Below are 21,732 nucleotides of genomic sequence, written 5' to 3' on the forward strand. Positions count from 1 at the left end.
CTGCTGTAAATGTTCTTATTGCTGACCATTTGCAGCAGTTCAACTGTTGCATACCTCAAATGTTTTGAAAACTGCATTTTATTCTAATAGAATTCTAATAAGGATATAGTGTTAATGCTTCTTGTGGTCATTTACTCAAAGTTTTCTCCTGATTAGTGGCACACAAACCCTGGACATAATATGTTGATAGCTATTTCTACATGCAAAAGGATAATTATCTGTTGGTCCTAAGGACAACTTTCTCTTTTTTCTGTCTGGTCTAGTTTATGTATAGGATAATAATAATAATCTCTTAGACCGCGACACAATGTTTACAGTTATTTATAGTTCATTAAATGCTGATCGTCACTCTGGGGATTATGCACTGAGCTTATTCGCTTGGTAGTTGCTTTTTGTACATTTACATTCATTAGCATTATTAGAAGAAATACTATCCATTATTTTAAGGGATAGAAAGCACTGATGTACGAGCACTCATAATAGTGCGTGCTGGGAAGTACCGCGTTTAGTACAAGTGTTAGCACAACTCAGAATTTTTAAAGATTTCTTTAAAATCTGTTTTTTCATATTTTACATTAATTCTGATGTTGTAACAGATGCATTTAAAGATTTTATTATATACATTGGGCATGTTTAAAGCTTTGACAATGACTATCATCGCAGTACTTAGATTTCAATTAACATATCTGTTGTTTACTGCTTTAAGGTTTCCATGGATATTATTATTTTGAAGAATGCCTGTTTTCCTGATTGGTTTTTAGATATTGTGACTTTATTATTTAAGTTGTATTTTAATGCCATCACGCTGTTTGTCTGAAGAAGGCGATTTATTTAATTCGCCGAAAGCGCTAACTTGTACTGGAATATTAAACCTGTTTTCTTATTAGCCTGCTCTTATCGTGTTTTAGTTCGCATTTAAACAGTTTTTTGTTTTGTCAGTTGTTTGTTTGGTTTGGTGCGTTGCAATGGCGAACTAAACCGGAAAGGCTACTTCTCCTACCTTATTTACTCAGCGGGATGATGGTAACGGAAGCAAAGATAATTCACCAGGGAACCTCACGCTGCTGGTCGAGGCATTACTAAAAAGAGTTGATGTTTTAACTCAGAAGGTTGATGCCTTTTCTAACTTGACTCCAGTCATCAATACGAATATTATTAATAGACGGACTTCTCCAGCGGATACCAACGAGGGAACTATACCTAATGGTCAGCGTTCCCCTATTCCAATGACTGTTAATCCAGTTCTAACAACGGATGCCAACCCTTTAGTGGTTAACACTGAGCAACATCATCCAATTCCAACTATTGGCACCGTTTTTCAGAGGGATAACTTTCAGCCTGCCTTTCAAACACGAGGTAATGGCAATGTCTTTGGTAATACAGATGGGATTCCTGTCATGAATAACTTTCTGGATCATAACAATTTTTTTACAGGGAGGTTCAACTCTGACGAGGCCATTACAGCCTCACAAGATGCTGTGAATTTGAACCTAGGTATTAAAATAGATCTATTTGATGCAAAACTGTACAAATGCAAAAAGTTACAGCTTGAAATATCATATTTACAAGAATGCATTAGAAACAAAATAATCCCTAAAGGCTTATGCCAGTGGCGTTTCCCTGCTGGCTTAACAGATGATTCTCCCTTTTACCAAGAATTAATAAAACTGTTTGACAGGCAAGGGATTGAATTTCTGCAGGCACTTATAGTATTCTATACTAGCGATATTTCCAAATTAAAAACAGAATTGGAAAAGCTTGAAACTGAGATTAAAACAGATGTTGAGTTTCTTCGCTACAAATATGAATACTGTAGAATCTACTCTAGTATTGATGCCACTATGGAAAAATTAATAGTTACCAAGAAAAAGAAATTAACTAGAGACATTAAAGACTACTCTAACAAATGTGCCTATCCCAGACTTCCGCAGAAAGTACCAACTACTTTTAATGACAATTTGGACAGCAACCAATACAATTCCGATCCTATTCAATCTCATCCTACACATACTATTAACACTTTCACTGATCAAAGACCGGTTCCAAGAAGGAGCCCTAGATTTACCAATAACAATAACAATTTGTTGAACCAAACAAATACTCCTGCTGAGAGGGGTGGCGTAAATAATCACCAACTAGAGCCACAAATCGCGCCTACTGACTGTCCTGAATCTTACAACCAGAACAACAACCAGGATTTTCACTCGGTCAACAACCCCCGGGGGAACAACCTTCCCCGAGTTCAAACACAGAACAACACGAGGAACAGGAGACGCGGGCGCAGGAGATGAATGACATTCTAGATTTTGGTATACAACCAAGGTTATGTAAAAGTTCCAATGGGGACTTCACTGTTTACAATTACACAACTTTGAACATTCAGCAGGACATTGTGGACCTTTTGGCAAAGGATTTTATCTTTGTCCCAGGTTGTCATATGGATATTGGTAAAACAGTCATTGATCTAAAAGTGTACATACATAAACTCAATTTGAATTTTCTTATGGGCAATGACACATCTACAGTCAAAATCTTAAGGGTAGCTAGTTCTTATAATCCTCCCCTTCATCCCATCCTAAGTACATTTGAAAAAAATATGTGAGATGGATTTGTGGGCTATTAAGAACCAAGTCATGTACAACAAGCAAAAACATCCTAGTAATATCACCCCTTTAGAATGGGATTTTATTCACCTTTTACGAGATTGCCGCATTAGAGCTATGAAACCGGATAAAGGTGGTGGGATTGTTTTTATGGACCATTGCAAGTATGTTGAGTATATGTTTGAACATCTTGATACACCAGCTTACAAAATGGTTTCATTAAATGAAATAAATGTGGCATACAGAAAGGTCAATAACATTTTAAATGACCTGTTTCTTGAAGGGTACATTGATACAGACACCCACAAATATTTGACTATGCCTGTCCCAAAAATTCCTGCTTTTTTTGGAACACCTAAGTTACACAAACGTCTTAATGCCCCTCCATTTAGACCAATAGTAGACGGGAGGGGATCTATCACCCAAGCATGTGCCAAATATGTTGACAGTAGTATAAAACCTCTTATTGAAAGTGAGAAGCATATATGCAAAGACTCTTGGTCATTTTTGGAAAATATTAATAAACACACATATGGAGCGGATGCTTTGTTTTTGACTATAGATGTCAAAGACTTATATACCGTCATACCACAAAATGTTGGGCTCACTTGGGTGAGGGAGTTCATGTGGGCTAAAAATGTAAAGGATGATACTATTAATTTGGTAGAGACCCTTTTAGAGTTAGTACTGGCAAATAATTTTTTTACTTTTGAAAACCAGTTTTATTTGCAAACCTCAGGGGTAGCCATGGGCTTGCCCTGCGGTGGTACTTTCGCGAATGCTGTCATGGCATATTGGGAGTCTACCTTTCTATTTAAAGATGAGTTTTTTCATAAATATGTCACCTGGTATACCCAGTACCAGGATGACATTTTTTGCATTTGGAAAGGTAAAAAAGAACTCATCCCTTTATTTATGAGTAGGATTACTGAAACAACTGACTTTCTAGAGTTTACATACAGCATAGGGGATACCCAGATTAACTACTTAGACATAATGCTCATTAAAGATAAAATCAATCAAAGATTCAAAAACAGTATCTACAGGAAACCCACATATTCCAACTCTTTGTTACACTTCTCAAGTAACCACCCTTACCACCAAAAGAGAGCTGTCATCAAAGGGCAGATCGTAAGAGCTGCACGTATGGTGACAGATACCCAAGACTTCATTGTTGAGTGCAACAAACTCACTCACATGTTTGAATCCAGAGGTTATCCATCAACCTTGATAACAAGTGTAGTAGCAGAAGTATCTCACAAACGTGACGCAGGCCACTTTTTTTCCTTTGCTTTCTGGCCAAGTCAATAATACCACAGTTTCTATTCATGAGCAAACAACATCCCAAATAGATGGAGTAGGTAACACAAATTCTGGGGTTTGCAAGTTTAATACCAGTTTCTTGCACACTTATTCATTGGATTCCCACAAGATTAGGGAAATAGTGAACAAAAACTGGGACATCATCAAGAATGACAGGAACCTCTGTACACTCTTAGGAGATAGGCCTACGATCACTTATAGGAGAGGGGATAACATGAAAACAATTCTCGAGAGGTCAAAGAAGAAGACCTGTTCGAATAGACCACATGGGATGTTCAAGTGTGGTTCATGTACACAATGTAAATACATCAAAGAGGTGAATCATTTTAGTATTAATGATAAGGAATACAAAGTCAACGGGCATTACAACTGTGAGTCCAAATCTATTATATATGTTGCACTATGTAACTATTGCAAAGCATTTTACAACGGTAAAACCGAGCGCAAGTTAAAAAATAGAATATATGAACATCAATATGCTATTGCAAAGAAGGACGTCACTAATGCCTTAGCCAGGCATTGCATGGATCACAATGGGCACTCTTTCAATTTTATAGTTTTGCAACAAAGGGAGGTTGATATAAGGGGAGGTCCATGGCAAATCCGTTTAAAAATGGACGAGTTGCTATGGCAGATTCGTACAAGAGCGCACATAATTCCTGGCATTAATGAGGTGCTTTCAATCAAATGCGTGCTAAAATGGCTATCCTATAATAGGTAGACATACATTTTATAAGTGGAAATTTACAGAATATTTTTGTATCATCTTGGTTTTCATTATAATAGGACAAATTACAATCAGACCTAACTTTTGGTCTGTAAACAGATTTCTAATTTATCTTATTCCATTTTATTCATCTTATTTTTCGACAATTTTATTAGTATCATTATTATTGTACAAATTTCAATCCTTTAGTACATGAATGTTGGTCCTAAGGACAACTTTCTCTTGTTTCTGTCTGGTCTAGTTTATGTATAGGATAATAATAATAATCTCTTAGACCGCGACACAATGTTTACAGTTATTTATAGTTCATTAAATGCTGATCGTCACTCTAGGGATTATGCACTGAGCTTATTCGCTTGGTAGTTGCTTTTTGTACATTTACATTCATTAGCATTATTAGAAGAAATGCTATCCATTATTTTAAGGGATAGAAAGCACTGATGTACGAGCACTCATAATAGTGCGTGCTGGGAAGTACCGCGTTTAGTATAAGTGTTAGCACAACTCAGAATTTTTAAAGATTTCTTTAAAATCTGTTTTTTCATATTTTACATTAATTCTGATGTTTTAACAGATGCATTTAAAGATTTTATTATATACAATGGGCATGTTTAAAGCTTTGACAATGACTAGCATCGCAGTACTTAGATTTCAGTTAACATATCTGTTGTTTACTGCTTTAAGGTTTCCATGGATATTATTATTTTGAAGAATGCCTGTTTTCCTGATTGGTTTTTAGATATTGTGACTTTATTATTTAAGTTGTATTTTAATGTCATCCCGCTGTTTGTCTGAAGAAGGCGATTTATTTAATTCGCCGAAAGCGCTAACTTGTACTGGAATATTAAACCTGTTTTCTTATTAGCCTGCTCTAATCGTGTTTTAGCGATACCACAGCCTCAGAGTGACAGGTCCAGAGGTGCACACAAGTAGAGCTTTAACGCAAGTTTTATTTTAAAAAATTTTATTTATTTCCGTTTTGGTCCCAGTTTGTCTTATCGTGTTTTAGTTCGCATTTAAACAGTTTTTATAATTATCTGTTTGTAATATTTCTGCTGCTTCAACAAGATTTTGAATTCACATGAATTACCTGTGAAACAAGCTCTAAAATCTCACGAAATTATACCCTAAAGGTAAACTGTTTACTTTACACATTACAACGGAATCTTGATGCATTTTAAATGTATTGCTGCAGTAAAAACTTTTATTTCTTGGCTTCACTCTGTAATAAGTTAAGTGATATTGATGTACTTTTTGATAGTGAGGATAGCCTTTTAGATATTTTTGTAAGGATTTCTACTTGCTTATTTATTGTTCATGCACACACATGCTTACACACACACACACACACACACACACACACACATACACACACGCGCGCGCACGCGCACACACGCTCACACACACACACACACACACACACACACACACACACATATGCACATTTTCACAATCAGACACACACACACACACACACACACACACACACACACACACACACACACATACACACTAAATGTATAAAGAAATGCACATGCAGAACAAATAATCACACAGTTAAGTTTTTTGTTTTTTTCACAAAGTTGTGCTCTATTAGGTTTGGGACATGTTTCTGGAGGAAGTCATATTCCTTTCAAGACTCATTCAAAGCATATAATAGCAGGGATCTGATTATAGACAATGCATAACAAGTACTTAAGAATGTTTTTTATTTACTCTTTCTCTGCTGCTATGCTGAATTGATCTTTGTTCTCTCCAGGGTGAAAAGAAGCCTAGTGACAACTGAAAGACATACTATGATCCACAGTGGCCCATTAAAACTATATACTCATTAGAATAACAGCTGAATTATTACCTAGTAAGTAAGAAAATCGTGGAAACATATGTGTCACATATACCTTATATCCCAATATATCAACACACCTTTTCTGAAAATCTTATAAATTATTTTAAGGGGAACCTTTAAACAGACTGCTAATCATTAATACTACTATTACTAATTCATATTTTGGAACCAACATAGTCTTTCTTTAACAACTCACTGCTACTCTGGGCTTTCTCGGCCTTGAAACCTTCTTTCCTAAAGCAAGTAATGTAATATATGAAAACTCATTCTTTTCACATAGGACCAAAAAGCCTTAAAACATGATAAATTCCAGGCTATCATTTTCTCATATTAAGAAGAAATTCATATGCCCAAGCCAGCCTCCATTTAATCAAACTCTTAAATATGTGCCTGTTCTCTCTCTGGGGGATCTACTTATGACAAATGTGTAGCACGCTGACTCTCTGCAGTTTGACTGCTGTTGGAATGGCTTTTTGTGCTACATGCTGATGTAACTTTGTGCTTGTAGTATTTTCTTGGGTAAGGTAATTACAAATGCTTCAAATATGCTTTTAACCTGGAAGTTACTTGCATAAGCAACCTTATTCCCCTCTGTCCATACACATATTAAGAAGGATTTGATAGGAGAAATACAGCAGTTTAAGTACACTTCATTACGTTTTACACTGTTCAATTATGTATCAAAAAATTTAACTACAAATGAAATCACTGTATAGTGGTTAGTGTTACATAAGAAACATTAACTGTAATAAATATGCACCTAATCAGTTGTGCGTATTTTCAAGTACACGTCAAGTGATGTCTGCAGGACAAGTGATGGTCAGAAGTATGGAACAGCAAAGAAACTTCAGTACATTTCATCACTGGCTTTTGTCATTTTATATACATTTCTCCCTCTAAGCCTGACACATCTACATAATTTTTGGCATTATTTCAAGATGTGTTTATTTCTATTAATTGAGCATTTGGAAATGTAAGCCTTTGAACTATAGATTTATGTATGGATGCATTTATTTTGCACTCGTTAACCAAGAACAGCACTGATTCACACTGATTTTTTTTCTGTCTCAACCCAGGAACATTATCTGGTTATGTGACTTTCTCAGTCACATAGTAGGCAAATAATTAATTTCCAGTTGCTTTACACTGACAATATCACAGTTAATATAGTTTAAACAAAAACATATGAAGTGATGAAATAGAATGGTTACTAAAGTTAGCACTTACTTGAGAGAAAAGACTAGAGGAAATCTAAGGATTAGTATGCAACAGCTGCTGTGCAAGTTAACTCGTGATATTAGTATTCTGACATGTAGCCATGATAGTGAAAGACATTTGCCCTGAGACAGGGAATAAGAAGCGAAGCTGATCTGGTCCACATAAATCTGAACTCAAGATATTGCCTCATTGTTCCAATATTGGAAATAATCTTAGAGGACCTGCTGTAGCACAGTAAATAGGAAGGAGCATTTTATCGTTCTAAACCTAAACTGTTCTATAAGGCTCCATTGCTAGGCTGTCTTGCTGTATCCATCCCTGCTCTTTCCTTCTCATAACCAAATACATTCCATAGGCTGAGTGACATTACTTGAGATGCTGTCCAGTAAATTTGCAGGTCTGGTAGCGCAAGTATGCCCCTCTGAATTGGCATCACGATGACCTTGTCTCAAGCCAGTCTTGCTTTCACTCTTTCTGTTTACTACCTCCTAATTGACAGCATCATGCTGTACAGTGCCTTAGAAGGTTATTGCTTGGTTGTAGAGGAATAGTCTGTAATGCATATGGATATAATAGGAAGATGACCAGCTGCATAGCCTGCATTTTTATTTAGGCCTAACAGCTGACAATTCCCCTTCTGTACTACCATTTTACACTTGTGTATGAGGGCTAAATAAAAGGCCATCACTGCCGTCTCTTCTAATGTGGAACAATTCACTTTCCTTGATATTTTATTTTAAATATGTCCTAATAAAAGAGGACAGTGAGGTTGTAATTCTCTAAAGAGAGCAACAGTTATAGCAACGGCTTGCATTTTTGAGTGATTCATGTTCTAACCTGATATCCTTCCAAGGGTATCAAAAATACTAAAAAGATTAACAAATAGTCATGGCAGTTGCCTGTATAGATCAGCAAACAACAGTAACTTTAGTCCTCTATCTGTCTGCTCAAATCCAGTAATAGATGACTTTTGTAAATATTTTAGCCAGTGGTTCTAAAGGTAGAACAAAATGAAGAGAATGACTGACCATCTATCTCTTCCTTGTACCACATGCTAACTTAAAGCAGAGAAGTAGTCTCAGTATCATTTTATTTTAATCATAGAGACCCTGCCAGTTACCAATATAAGCTTTCCAAGAAACTCAAAGGACTTCAAGAAACTAAGCAGAATATTAAATTTAGCTCTGTCCATTGCCTTTTGGCATTTTTCTGACCACAAACAACAACTATCCACAATTTCAGCTTTCACAATAAACAGTAATGTTTTTGTTAGATGGGCAGATGCCTGACTGTCTATTGTAAAAGAACACAGAACCATGATGATCAGTTCAGTCAAAGCTGGACCAGATTGAATGCCAGCACAAGCAAGTTTTATAACTCATATGTAAGACTTATGCTGGCCTTTCAGATTGGATACAAAGGATATCCTGCCCTCTTTAAATATCATGGATATGAGTGTTCATCACGAAAGTTGAAAGATTTGTATTGTCTCCACAACTTCCTTGAAGCAGCCTGAACATCCACTGTCTCCTATATCATGCTGCCTTAATGGGAACCCATGAAGCCCTGTGGGTATCTTCTGTGCCAAATTTTGCATTACCCACTTTACCCAATAAAGGTGTCAAACATTTTAATTTTATGGTTATTGAATCTGTGTATGAGGGTGCCAAACTTGGAGATATCATAAATAGGACTGAATGCAGGGAGTTAGCTTGGATTCTTCAATTCCAAGCAGATAAGATGTTCGGTCTTAATGGGAAGGTGTCGCTAAAACCTGCTCTGAGAGCCAAGGGACTACATAAGAAATAGGAGGGCTTGAAAGGGTTGTGTCTTTGTTTTTTTTGTGTGTATATTTTATGTATTCAGTTACTTACTTTTATTATGTTTTTGTCATTTCTTATTATTTTTATACATTGTTTTTGTTTTATCATTTTTGGAGGGAGCACTAACGTTTTATTCTATTTTAGTTTTTTGATGTGCTTTCTCCGGTTCAATCACTGGCCGGGGTGCCTTCTGTGTGGAGTCTGCATGTCCTCCCTGTGGTTGTGTAGGTTTCCTCCGGGTGCTCCGGTTTCCTCCCACATCCCAAAGTCATGCTGTAGGTGGATTGGACACTCTAAATTGGCCCTAGGTGTGAGTGCATGCATGTGTGTGCCTTCTGTGGAAGGTTGGGCTGGCAACTCGACACCGTAAAACTCCACTGCCAATCATGAGCAGACAGCTGATCTGCTGTGGCGACCCCTAACCAAGAAAAGCAAAAAGAAGAATAGGCATTAATTTATTTTTGTCACATAACCCTCTTTAGATATAAGAAGCTTGCACTGTAGTTATATTTTATTGTGGTCACATTTTGTAATATTCTGTATGTTCATGGAAGGCTCTAAAGTCATCGTATTGGTGTTTAATGAGACTGCCTATATAAGTTTGCTTTGGATTATTGCAGCTGGTGTTAGTATTAGATAAGAAATCGCTGCATTTTGGTGTTCCTACTATTTGGTTTGGTAAGAGTTGTTTGTTATAGTTTCTATAGTTGAATGGCAAGTATTCAGCCAGTAAAGTAGAGATTTACTGTTTATTATGAGTTTTTGTAGTGTTTGGCATCGATGCTTAAAGGATGGATATCGGTATCTCTCTTTAGTGAATGGAAGATGTTTGTTGATTTTAACCAATAAGATGCTAGGATTGGTGTTTATAACCAATAACAGCTACCTACTTTCATTATTTTTCATTGGTGCATGGATTTGCATACATATGTTTCGCTATTGAACGATATTTAGTTTAGGTATTCTTTATCGGTTGCATTAAACTGATCGATATTAGAGTTAGTGGTTTTTTATGTTTTTGATGTGTTTTTACTTAGTTGCACATAAGGTTTAGTCTTTCTTATGAAAAAAAAATTGTGAGTGTGTTTTTTAAGTAATTAAATGTTAGGAACAAGGACACTGAAGCTTTGTTGAATGCCATTGGTTTGTCAATGCTGCTAAAGTGAAGCAGTGATTGGCTCATGGTTTTCCTTGTATTGATGGTGGTGGGTGGTGGGTATAAGTTTAAGTAAGGATTGGATATGTATGCCATTTTGTAACCAATCATAGAAAAGTTCATTGATTGGTCACAGTTTTTGTCTTTTCTATTAGATTGGCCAGTTATTCTGTGTAGGCTGTCCCATCGGGCTTTTAGTGAGTTTCATATTTTTCTTGTTTATATGTGTGTGTTTTGACCATTTCTTTTTCCAGTGTGCAATTTAGTGAAACTGCAAATGTGTAGTCAGTTTTGGAACTTAACTCCCTTTTAATTTACTAGAGGGAATTTTGAATGTTATCTGCAATTTTACTATATGTAAATGAGTTTATAGCAAATCACCTGAAAGGTCTTTATTGAGAAGGCTAGGCTATGATAGGTTGATCGTATTCCCTGGTGTAGACATGGAGACATTTATTCGCAAGTCCAGGAAAGGTTTGGTAATATCTTTTGCCCTATTATAGAGAAGTCTGCTGATTGGTTTGAATCGGTGTTTTCCCTACATGATTGGCTGTTTAAGTTCTTAATAGGCAGCAATGGATTACCAGTGAGATTCTTAGTTATTTTGTATTATAAATTGACTATTTTTGTTGATGTGATGGTATTTTTGAGGTTTTAAACTAACTCATTTAGGAATTGGACTGACCCTATGAGGGAATGCTTTATTTTTCGTAAACATATTTAGCGATCTTTATGTAGTATTGTACATTTGCTTGAATAAACAGTTATAAAAGGGTATGGTTCTTTACAGTTAGCTAGTTTGAACTCTGGCCAGTTGAATCATGGATGGTTTAGGCTTTGTATTGCCTTATTGGCAAAATGTTTTATTTTACACTTCAGTCTCCATTTAAGTAGGTCTGTATAATGATGGAATGGTATCTTTATTGTTTTTGTGAAGCATATTCAATTTATGTGCTCTTTTGCACTTTGATGTACATGTCTTTCATTATATGTATTTTTAAGAAGTGGCATACGTTTTTAACAATTTTAGTACATTTACAGAGTCTTTGATGTTGTGTACTTATTGGCTGCAGTAGATTGGAAGTGTTTGCATCCATTGAGAGTGAAGGATTGTAACTATTCACCCAATAGGGGTTTTAGTACACACCAGTAGGTTAGTTAGCTTTTTTATAGCCTGTGATTGGATGGTTTTAGTGTGTATGTTCCTTAGAGGAAGACTTAATATTCACTGTTAATTACTTGATTGTTGTTTACTAATCATTGGATGTTTGAGATTCTTCCAAGTATTTAAGCTGTGATGTTGATGCATTAATTAATAGTCTGAATAAGCAACAGTACATTGTGAAAGCGCTTACTGTTTTATTGTTTTATCCTTAAATAAAGTTGTCTAGTCTCCCCTCATAATAGTAGTGGTGGAGGTTCTATTGTTACTGTTGTTACCATAGTAACAACAATGCAACCTATTATTAAATAAGCCTGAGTATCTGCATGCCATTTAATGTCAGCATGTGCTATTATGAGGAAATACGTCATCTGAATTGTTGTGGCAACAAAGTTGTCATGTCCTTTTTTTAACATCTAATGAGTCAATTTCTGTGTTCCAGTTTCCAATCAAAACCATTGTCCCTTCCTTAAATACCATCTGTTCTGTCATTTTCTCCCACTAGTTCTCACTGACTATACTGCATGGACAAAAATACCTGGAATAGCAGGCCTTGACAAATTCCAGAACCCCTTTCTTGCCACCAGTATACCAAATAGTCACTTAGATTCTATTGAAACAATATTTTGCAAGAATAATGCTTCCAAACCTCTTTTTTTGGAATCCTCAATGGAAGACAAAAACGGAAAATTTCACTATACCCCAATTTAACCATTTTCATGTTTTCTACATCAGAGAACATAATTTTCTGTAAGAATATGATGTAGGAAGGCAGATTCAAACTGTACATGAAAATTCTGTCCCTTTTGATGGGATAATATAGATGTTAAATTTTTCAAGATAATATAAACATTAATAATAATAACTAAATAAATAATTAAATAGATCCACAAATGCCAGTAAAATACTGATGGATTCAATATGTACAATTAGCAATGCTTTGCTGAAAGAGTAAACACATTCATCATAAAATACTTCATCAGACTCTAAACCAGATAAAAACATAAAAAATGTGACCACTTATAAATAAATATAAAATAATATGTTACAAAACTTGAAATTACATTCAGTAACAATATAAATGCCAAAATAAAATCAGTTATGTCAATAATGTAAATATTATGAGCAGTTGTTAAAAACAAATTAATGAATAACATCTCCTGAGTTAAACTCTGAAAAACTCTCATAACATAATTAATCATGTGACCACTCTTAACTTTTGTGTTTTTAAGGATACATTTAAAATTCAGATGATCATTAAGACCTTTCTCAACAGCAGAATTCAAATGCAACTGCCATTCAAATTTTTTTACATGTAATAAATTCTCAGCATCCCCCAGCCCCACTAATGCCAGGTTCATTAAAATCAAGTATATAAAACAAAAAAAACATTTAAAATTAACACGTTTTGGTATTTCTTATGAAGATAGGTGAGGGCTGCCAACCTAACCAGATAGATTTTTTTGTAAATATTAATGTAAGCCACAGGCTTGTTCTCTTAAATGTGAAAAGACTGCACTGGATCTTGAACTGCAAAAATGTAACAACAGTGCACTCTGCTGTAAGAAAGCTAAGTCAAGCATTTCATCGCTGTCTTTGATGTTAAAATTCAGAGCTGATATGTCTAGAGGAAGGCATTCTGCCTATTGTTTTGAGGCCAGAGTTAGTGGCTAGAATTTGCATGTATAAATGTCCTTTATTGCTCTGGTTTCTGACCAGGTGTAAAGAATGCAGTTTCTGTTAGCTTAGGAACACCAGAGAAGTATGAAGGATGGTGTTATGTGAAGCAGCTGTATGTTATCAATTTAAAGAGAGAGAATCAGAGAGCTCAGAGCATTTTGTCTTGAGAACATTCAACTCACCACTATGCATGTTCTTTATGTAAGTTTATTTTAGAATTGTGTTTTCTCTTAGATAAAGCTAGGAAATAGGAAGATTAGACTAGTTTGTTTTAATTGCCATGACAGAACTTTTGCTACTGTATTTTAAGTATTTCTTTGTGACCTCTAAACTCTTGACTAGCACTGTATAGTAAGAAGTATTGTCATGTGGTTTTATTATTTATTATTAAATATTTTTAAACCTTTCAACGGTGGCTGTTTTATGTAGAGTTAATTTAAGCTCTAGTGTACATTGCATGTATATAGTGATGCCGTTCCAAGTCACTCCAAATAAGTCTTGACTGTTAGGTCACACTTACCATTTGGATACTAATATTGCACAGTAATAATTGGACACCCTTTTAAGGACCTTTGAGTAGCTGATAAATATTAGTGGGTGGTGTCAGCTGGTACTACCTTTTAGACTGGGCAGAAAAGGCACACAGCTAGAGAACCTGTGCCAGCCTTCCCCAGGAGTGTCTGTGTGGTTGTATATAACTCTTATCTCAAAATGTGTATGTATGTGTCAGCTACTTGGGCAGGGACATGAAGCACTGGTTGGACAGAGAGGATACTGGAGGTTTTAGCTTGCCCACTAGGCTGAGATCTGCACCCTATAGCTGTGCTACTGGGGAGTCTTATTGAGGACCTGGAGAGAAAGGGAGAAACCAGCCCCAGACTGACTGTGATCTCTGTGTGCTGTTAAGGGAAATTGTACTTTACTGTGTGTGTATTTATTATCCTTTCCCTATATGGATGCCCCTCACTGGTGTTAGTGGTGTGGATTGAGGCTCCTTGATTGCTGGGCCAGTGCACAGGTGTCACATTCCTAAATAAAGTATTTAATTATTCTTGTGTTTGATATTCTTTTTTTAAACAAGAAACATTGTTGTTAAATTACCATGTATGACATAGGCAAGCATGCATTTATATAAATGAATAATAAACCATCTTGACATAATTTTAGTTGCAAACATTATACATCACAAACCATATTGGCGTAATTTTAGTTGCAAACATTATATATTATTTATAATCAATCCAGTCACCGTCAGTCAAACATTACATAACCCATTCAAGTCCTCTTCTGCATGTATTGTTCCTACAATTTCCTTTTTTCTATGCAATTTGTTCCTTCTCTTTTCTAAACATCCCATTTCCAGTTATTTTATCGCATTTACTATATTCACTACTTTTAGTAATGTTGGTTTAGACTTTGATTTCCATTTTCTAGTAATTGCTTTTTTTCGTAGCCACCATCACATACTTTCTTCAACCTTTTACTAATCCTTCTTGTAGTCCTGCCAGTGTGAAAGATTTGGTACAACATAGACTTACCTGCTTATACTACATTGTTAGCATCACAATAACAATTTTTGGGTGCAGATTATGTAACATCAGTATTGGTACAGTGGAAAGATGGACTGTTTGCTATGTATCTACAATAACTACATTTGTTACAGGAAAAGATGCCTTTCGACAGTAACATGTTTTGTCATTATTTTCTTTCTGAAATCTCTCTTTGAGACTATTAACTCTCTTATTCACAAAAGTCAGATGTTTACCAACCACCATATTGACTTCATTATCCCCTCTTAAATCTTCCAAATATCATTAATAACACCTTTCTTTATGTTGGTGTCTAATGTATAAGAAAACACCATTCCCATGTTAAATTCTCTATTATTTCCATCATTACTTATACTAACTTCACTTATTACATTTTCAGTTAAGGGTTTATGAACACTAGCTAGTTTACAGTCTGATGAAGTCATTTTATGATGAAAGTTCTAACTGTCTCATTAAAGTTTTGTTAGTAGTATATATTGAGTCCATCCATGTTTCACTGGCATTTGTGGTTTTGTTTATTTATTTATTTTTACTCCAGTCCCTAGCACCAAGTGTTGGTTTTTCATTTTCGAGTTCTAGATGACAACTGTAAAATCTGTATGCTAAGAATATTTAAAAAGCTTATCCATACCCCAGTAATCTTTTGTTACCTGACCAAACACAAAAGGCATTGGTGAAATGTTTACTGCCATCTTTTTTTAGTAACCCCATGAACGTTTTTGTCAGATGGTGTATGTATCCTTGTATGCTCTCTACTGACCAAGTTTTCATGTTTTTCAAGGCATTAGCTGCACCCCTTCTGAAAAAAAGCACAGAGAGGAAAAAGATTATAAAATGTCAATGGTGTATCAAACCTTATTAAGTCTAGATTACTTTTGTCCAGAAATGTGACAGGAGTTCACAAAAAAACAAACAAACAAACAAACAAACAAACAAAAAAAATGTTGGCAGACTTGTATTTCAGAATGTCAGACTTACACTAAATTATCTATAATTTGGGGGTTCATTTCCTTAACATATGTTTGTATTCCTGATAAGGCATTCTAGTGCTCCATGAGAGCACCTTCATACATTTTAGGTGTTGTTTTAATTATTGGACTAAATTACCCACCCGAGAATTTCTTATGATTTACTACTCCATTACTGAAGATAATGAGGGGATCTGTCGTGTCACATTAATTGGTTTGTCTTCCTGGATTGTCTTTTTCTTGCTGGTACACTTCAATAGTTCTTGTACCAGGTGCCTTTAAAATACCCCCTAATGGATGGTTGATTTATATTCATTTATCTTTTTTTTTTAAATGTTGGTTGCTTCTTAGCCCTTGGAAACATCAAAATGCAAGCACAGATAACTACCTCATCCAGTCTCTGTTTTTAATGGGCTTTCTAACTAATGTTATTATACTGCCTTTTCGTATAGTTATGCTGGAAGAGCACTTAATAGTGTCTTTATTGGCTGCTGTACATCACCATAAGTCCAAGAGAGATTTATTGATAGATCTCTAAGCAATGTTCTTCCACCATCTAGACTTTTCCTTACATATCAACACCTTTAATGTAACCTTCTAGAGATTTAGATGCACGCTTCTGTCACTGAGTTAGAAACAGTGTGCAATACCTATGCTGTTATGTACAAGTTTCTCACCAAAATGATTTAAAGAATGTGCAAGGTCCCAAGAAGTGTAATTAAAAATAACCTAGTCATTCAATACAACTTGTATGTTAGACTAAGCAGGGGCATTCATATTCATTGAAAAACAATAGCATGCTTTAGGAGAAATACAATGCCAACAGTGTGACTGCATGTGCTCTATCCTTCTCAGCTGTGCTTGTTCCAATGTCATCAAATATTGAAGTTTCTAGAATGATTCTTTTAAAGGTTTAGAACTAACTGATTTGTCACAGCAGTGTATGGTTCCTAAGAAAATAAGTTTCAGGGTGTTATGAAACACTAGTATCCAGGGTGCTATGAAACAGCTGGAATATATAAATTGTGCATTTTGAGGGATATTAACTATTTAACCTGTTCTGATGAAGTCATTATACTATGATGAAAGCGCTTAACTAATTTTGGAGGTTATATTCTATTGTTCATTAATAAAGGAGTTTTTCATTGATGGCCACTGGGTGCTTTTTGTTGGTTCCTAAGAAAATACTTCAAGGCAAGTTGCATAATACTAATAAACTGAATACATATAAAGTAAGTAAAATAGTGCATAGTGTTATATTCTAACTGGTATCTCATAAGTAATAAATGAATCTGAAAGTAAATATTGGAAAACAAATGAGTGACATGAGTTTATTGCATATGATTAATAACTTGGAACACAGGATCCGGAATAAAAGGAAAAAAAATGTAAAAACTCAAGAGAGACACCAGGAAACAACTTTACACAGCCCACATTTTATTCATGTATCCCCTTTTTTATTTAATGTATCCACTGACACATATGATACCTAAGCACATTGTATTTACAGAATCAGTTGTTTAACCAAAACCACCTTGTTGTGAATACCAGAAATGTCCCCAACATCATCTTTCATGAAATACTGAGTTATTTGTATCATAGTTTGTAAACGTAGTACACTTAAGTGATGTTTGGATGCATACACTCCAAGAAAATTCTTAGACATCCAGTACCATGTAAAATGTGTCTCCCACTGAAATCAAGACTTAGGCATAAATTACACTAAAATGAATGCCTTGTTTTTCAAATAGAAAATATTATTGAATGGTATAAGCATGGCAGAACACCAGTTCAGTAGCTTATCAGGTATATAAAAATTTGCAATACAACTTTTAACCACAAGAAGAAAATAAACAGAAAATAAAATAAAAAAAATCCAAAAATCACATAATTCTGTTGCATACCTTGAATTTTTATTACAATTCCACTCTTTGTGCTCATATGTGCACATTTTTCAAAACTTCTACATGACTATGTTTCCATTATTTAAGGATGGTTGATATAAATATTAAAGCAACTCAACCAGGTTTTATCTGTTGCAGTTGTGGAGGGTGGGGAGGTTCATCCACTTCCAGTAACCATAAGCTAAGTTTCCTCTAAAGAGGACAAACAACTTATTAAAGCATAGGAAATTGGATTTGCAACTGATTTCCATACCTCATTGATACTTTCATAAGGCCATATAATATGCAAAGAGTCTGCATCTAGGAACCTAAATCTCCAGCAAATGTCAGTAGATGATAGAGTCTTCCTTCTTAAGGAAAGTGATGTAATCTGAATCAATTAAAGAATTAAATAATTGGCTAAGAATGTAATAGAAAATTATTTTATAGAGGTGATCAAACCGATCAACACCTGAATGCTGCACCTTAAGAAATGCATTTCATTTATTCCTCTTGGGGCATAAAGTGCTATAATGTTACTTTTAAATACATATTTTGTGACATAAAACTATAAGTTCTTAATGCTTCTTCTTCTTTAAAAAGTGCATTTTTTTATTCTTATTTTATAGTTTTTAATACTTATCAGTTTATCTAAGAAATTAAGGTTGTTTTGCTTACAGATTAGTACTAGGCTAACTGCCCTTGTGAGACATTTTAAGCCTAGCCAATTATCCCTTGTGAGACTCAAACCCTGCATTTTGTGTTTGTAAGGCAAACACCTTAACCATTTGGCCACCCTCCCAACCCTACAAGCTTCCCATACAAGTATCTTAGTTGCAGACACTACCAGAACTAAATCCAGATATTAGGTTTATTTGTTTACCACAGATTCTTAGAAGGCATGAAAAAAGCCATTGGAGACAGCCAAGAAGTCCTGTCAGGAAATGAGTGCTTCGTGAAATCATGAAGCCCAATGAAGAGATGTTTTTTTGTTAATAGTGAATGAGTCTGAATCCCATATCCTTTCTTATATTCCTAGGCAACTGATGTCAGGTGTCCTCAGATTTATCCTAAGTTTACCTTCTGTACTACCTTGATCCCAAATTTTGTTTTTGTTCACCAGATGTTTAGAGCCTAAGAATGCTGCCTAAACTCTAATTCAGAGATTGATCAGATGGGTTATGTGAATGTTCTGTCTGAAACAGATAGGTAAGATCTTTGCTGCAGTATACACATAAAAGTCAAGGATTCCTAAGGTGCCTGTGATTACTGGCACATACAGTTTCTTTAATGGCAATCTTTGGGAGGGAGCTTGAATTTCATAAGAAAGAAGTAACTATATTCAGTATTTTGTTAAGATAAGGTGATTTGTAGAGTTAAGGGTAGGTCTCTGACAGAAAAGATGTATTATGAAGGACAGAACAACTTGATTGGTGGCACCTTAGCTAAAACAGATTAATTTTACTGGAAGTTGGAGAACAGCCTGAAAAATTATCAAAACTGTCTCAATGCTGCTGGAATAAAGATTCCTGATCAGGAATGACTAAGGTAGATATTTATTTATTTATTTTACGTTTGTTTACCGGGATAGTCCAACTGGATAACATGTCCATTTTCAGTGGAGGCCTGGGGAGAAAAGTTCCACACAAGCAAGACATTGTATAGACAAAAAACATGTGGTAAAATGCATATACATAAGAAACAAAACAATGATAAAGCAGTTATACAATTTTTAAAATGGATAACATGTCCATTTTCAGCCCAGGGAGAAAAGCTCCACAAGGCAAGACATTACATAGACAAGCATGTTGTAGATGCATATTACATAAAGAACTAAACACTGACCCAGCAGTTATACGTTTATAAACTAAAATTAGTTTAGGTAGATAGAAACAAAGGACTTGGGATAAAGCACATAAATTTAGGATATGGTCACTAGTCATGATTTGAGCAGGGGCATAATCAGTGAGTTGTAAAGAATGTTTTCAGGTTCTTTTTGAATAGAGGTAGTGAGGGTTCTAAAGTTAGTTCTGTATGGAGTGAGTTCCATGTTTTACCAGCTGAGTTTGCAAACAGAGAATCCCCAGCTGAGTTGTTGGACTTAGTTGTTTGCGCCATGATTCTTTTTGATGAGCGTAGTGATCGGTTGTTGCTGTAGGCGCTGATTATGATGTTTAAAGCAGGTGTGTTTTCAGGATGGTAGAGGACTTTATGAGCTACTATTAGCTGGTTGAACTGTATTAGGTTAGGTAATTCAAGCCAACCTAGAAAATTTAAGTTATGACAGTGGTGAGTCCTGTATGCAGTTCCAGTGGCAAATCTGGCTATATGGTTATAACAACAGGGTAATTTGTTAAGATCAGTTTTATGCAGGTTGGAGAAAAGAGGGGAGGCATAGCCGAGGGTGGAGAGAAGATGAGACCGGGTGATGTCAGTTCTAGCAGGTGGTGTGAGAAAATGCTTAACTTTGTAGAGGGAGCCACGTTTTTTATTAATGGGTTTTGATAGTTTTATTGACAGGCATATCAAATTTAAGATTGTTATTGATTATAACTCCCAGAAGTTTGGTTTGGGTGTCAGCGGAGATAATGGTGCCATTATTAGCTGTTATTATAAATTGTAGTTGAGAGGACCTGCGCAAGATATCATCACTGTAAAGGCAAATCTTATAATGGAATTGTCCAAGTGGAGTACCAGCTAATGTTACAATCAGCTCTGATACTGTAGGGAAATATCTTGATAGACAGACCTGATATAAAGAGACAATGTTTTGTATGATGCTGCACAGACATATGATCAGAGTGAGCCTTAGACACCCTGCAGTAAAAACTAGGTTGATTTTTCAGTTAAGCTGTTCTACAAGATGGGCAGGATCCAAAATTCATTAGTGACTTAAAAAAAATAAATAAATAAATAATCACAGAGAAAAAACTCAGTTTCACACTTAAAATAAAGTTAAGGTATTCTAGCTCAGTACAAGATGGAGATAACTTAGGTAATAATACAGTTGCAGTGCCCTCCTAAGAGATCTTAATGTTGGTCATCCATTGACTAAAATAAACTAGTTTGAGTGTGCTGTTTTTCATCAATCTCTTTGAAATATCCACAAGATTAAGAAACTCAGTGCTGGAAATAGATCAATTAATAACATTTTCAGAAAAGCCAAGCTATATACATTCATGAAGGTAAATACAGCAAATGTTACAATATCAAATGGAGTGCCATATATCACATTGATATACAGAATCAACCACCACTATTAGAGCAGTAAGTTGTAAGACAATTAACCTATGCAAACGTATCTAAGAAAAGCTAAATTATAAATTTCAACAATTGGCTTAAGTATTGGTGTCATTCAAAGGGGATCCAATGCCTGTCAGCCTGGATGACATGCTCAACAAGCCACGATGCTTCTCTAGGGACGGCTTGCACCTGTCACCCCTGGGCTTTCGGATATTGGCAAAGGCTCTTGCCACCCCCATAGTGCCTTTTTTAGGCAAGGCTCAAAAGACAAACCCACCTCCATAGGTATCACAAGGGATAAGAAACTAAGAGTAATGCTACTCAATGCCAGAAGTCTAAACCTCAAGATGCATGCACTCGAAACTCTCCTTAGCAAGGACAACATTGATATCTGTGCAGTAACAGAAACCTGGTTCAAGGCTCCCGAGAGCACCCCAGCACTACCAGGTTATACCTCATACCATGCTTTTTGGCCCCAAAACTTGGACCGAACCACAAAAGGAGGGGGAGTATCAATATTCGTCAAAGATACCCACATCTCCAGGTTGGT

Source organism: Protopterus annectens, chromosome 11.part0 (genome assembly GCF_019279795.1).
Source record: "Protopterus annectens isolate FY-2018-M chromosome 11.part0, PAN1.0, whole genome shotgun sequence".
Taxonomy (NCBI): domain Eukaryota; kingdom Metazoa; phylum Chordata; order Ceratodontiformes; family Protopteridae; genus Protopterus; species Protopterus annectens.